This window comes from Schistocerca piceifrons, unplaced genomic scaffold, assembly GCF_021461385.2.
Source record: "Schistocerca piceifrons isolate TAMUIC-IGC-003096 unplaced genomic scaffold, iqSchPice1.1 HiC_scaffold_15, whole genome shotgun sequence".
Classification (NCBI taxonomy): Eukaryota; Metazoa; Arthropoda; class Insecta; order Orthoptera; family Acrididae; genus Schistocerca; species Schistocerca piceifrons.
In genome coordinates this window covers 35,001-37,500 of record NW_025727346.1, presented here as the reverse complement: position 1 = coordinate 37,500, position 2,500 = coordinate 35,001, and the positions used below count along the sequence as shown (strand labels likewise).

At 57.2% G+C, this 2,500-nt stretch overlaps 1 non-coding gene across 1 annotated transcript in view; it reads right to left on the bottom strand.

The window, feature by feature from the left end:
- LOC124734532 overlaps nt 1–153 on the bottom strand; it is a 1,909-nt gene extending 1,756 nt beyond the window's left edge. Inside the window, exon 1 of the ribosomal RNA XR_007009373.1 lies at nt 1–153. This exon is cut by the window's left edge and continues 1,756 nt beyond it. This is a non-coding gene — a ribosomal RNA (small subunit ribosomal RNA).
- Between the last annotated feature and the right edge of the window lie 2,347 nt (nt 154–2,500).

The following is a 2,500-nucleotide window of genomic DNA, read 5'->3' as shown; positions in this document are numbered from 1 at the left end:
ACCACAGTTATCCAAGTAACGTGGGTACGATCTAAGGAACCATAACTGATTTAATGAGCCATTCGCGGTTTCACCTTAATGCGGCTTGTACTGAGACATGCATGGCTTAATCTTTGAGACAAGCATATGACTACTGGCAGGATCAACCAGGGAGCTGCGTCAACTAGAGCTGAGCAGCCGGCCGCCCGGGAGTGTGTCCCGGGGGCCCGCGCGAACACGCAAGCGTCCGCTCAATCATTCTGCAAACAGGAGGAGGCTGAGCTCCCCTGCACAATACACCTCGAAACCCTCTCAGGTCCCGGCGGCGCGCAGCGCCGTCCCAAGTACTTGGTCGGGTTCGAGAGAGGCGCAATCGCCCGGAGTTAGGCGAGTAGACGCTTTCGGTGCGACCACCCGTGCTCCCAACTGAGCTTGCCGCTGCCGACAGAGGCCCGGGAGCGTGCTGTCGTGGCATTGCCGGCGGGAGACAACACGCGCCACCTACGGTGACCGGCAGCTCCAACGCCAGCGCCACAGAAGGACAAAAGCCCCACTTGGGTGCCGAAGCGAACTCTCCCAGCACAGCGCACGCGCCAACACATCCGCACAGCTGCGATACAAACCACCAGCGAGAACCGCTGGGGCGACCGAGCAGCAGACGGCGTCGCGGCGCCGAGCGCCGGGCGGCGGCGCATCCTCAACGCACACAGTCCTCAATCGGACCAGCACACTGAAGATGTCCACCGCGCTTCGCACCGGGCCCGCGAGGACCTACTTTGGCCGCACGGCGCCGCGCGCAGGGTGCGCCGGCGCGCAGCTGCGACGCCTGCCGCGTCCGTCGGCCGGCGCGCCTGCCACTGGCCGCCCCCACCAGCCGGCTGTAGCGCGTGCGCCCACGCACCGCGCGGCCAGCACGCCGGGAGGCGCCCCCTCACCGGCCGGGGACGGTCCCACCCAGCCACCGCCGCGTATCGCTTCACACCCAGATGCCGTTCAGTTTCGTCGGCATGGTGGGTATCGCTGGAACAACCGGTTCGTACCTCAACCTATCGTCGCCATCACCGATTCACCCCTAGCGAGAACAACCGCACCACAACAGGTTACCATTTGTTCATTTGCGTAACTTCACCAGAAAACGCAGGCGTCCATCGCCATTTGCAACTTCAACGATTATTGCATGCCTGTGTCAGGTGTCACGCCACACTACGTCTGCCCACATACACGCAACAAAATGTGCACGCCTAGACAATACGTGGAAGGTGGCCCCCGTACGTATGCGATGTCCATTGCTCGAACGACTGTCAACCGGCCTCTGTAGCATGTCGCAGATATGGAACGCGGTGCACCATGCCATCACGGTGTGTGAGGAGAGACGACTAGGTCCGAATACATCAACAGACAGCTCATGCTGATCGCCATCCACGGCGTCCGTTCCTCCCACACGTCTCTATGGCGTACCACACTGCAATCCAGCTCTCATAGGGAGACGACACGTAGCTGCGTGCACAATATTTGCACTGTATGGTCCGCCGTTTTTGGGCGCAGTCGTTGTACGGTCACACATGTGCCACGATGTATCATTCGGTACATAAGGACGAATGTGCAGTACAGATTGTGGTTTACGCGTACGACATTAGCGGACGGTTGACACAGGCCGCACCACAACGTAGCCTGAGTACGTCGCATGCGAAGGGCATTGAACATGCAAACTTCTCACCAACCAGCTTGCGAAGGCAGGGGGGCAAGGTGGGGACGTGGGGAGGGGCGGCATGTACGTCCTGCTGCCATCCACATTACAGTGTACAGCAGGAGCATGTGGAAAGTCAGCAAGACTTGCAAGGTGTTTAACATGAAGCGATACACAGGGGAGCGGGCAGTGCGAGTAGCGAACTATATTGCGAGGGTTGCGGGTGGGCAACACTACACTAATTGAACGAGTCGTATAACAATTACAGAGCAGGTTTAGGCGACAACATGGGTTATGTTAGGGGACAACGTGGGTTACGTTAGGGGACAACGTGGGTTACTTTAGGGGACAACGTGGGTTAGGTTAAGGCACAACGTGGGTTAGGTTAAGGCACAACGTGGGTTAGGTTAAGGCACAACGTGGGTTAGGTTAAGGCACAACGTGGGTTAGGTTAAGGCACAACGTGGGTTAGGTTAAGGCACAACGTGGGTTAGGTTAAGGCACAACATGGGTTAGGTTAAGGCACAACATGGGTTAGGTTAAGGCACAACATGGGTTAGGTTAAGGCACAACGTGGGTTAGGTTAAGGCACAACGTGGGTTAGGTTAAGGCACAACGTGGGTTAGGTTAAGGCACAACATGGGTTAGGTTAAGGCACAACATGGGTTAGGTTAAGGCACAACATGGGTTAGGTTAAGGCACAACATGGGTTAGGTTAAGGCACAACATGGGTTAGGTTAAGGCACAACATGGGTTAGGTTAAGGCACAACATGGGTTAGGTTAAGGCACAACATGGGTTAGGTTAAGGCACAACGTGGGTTAGGTTAAGGCAC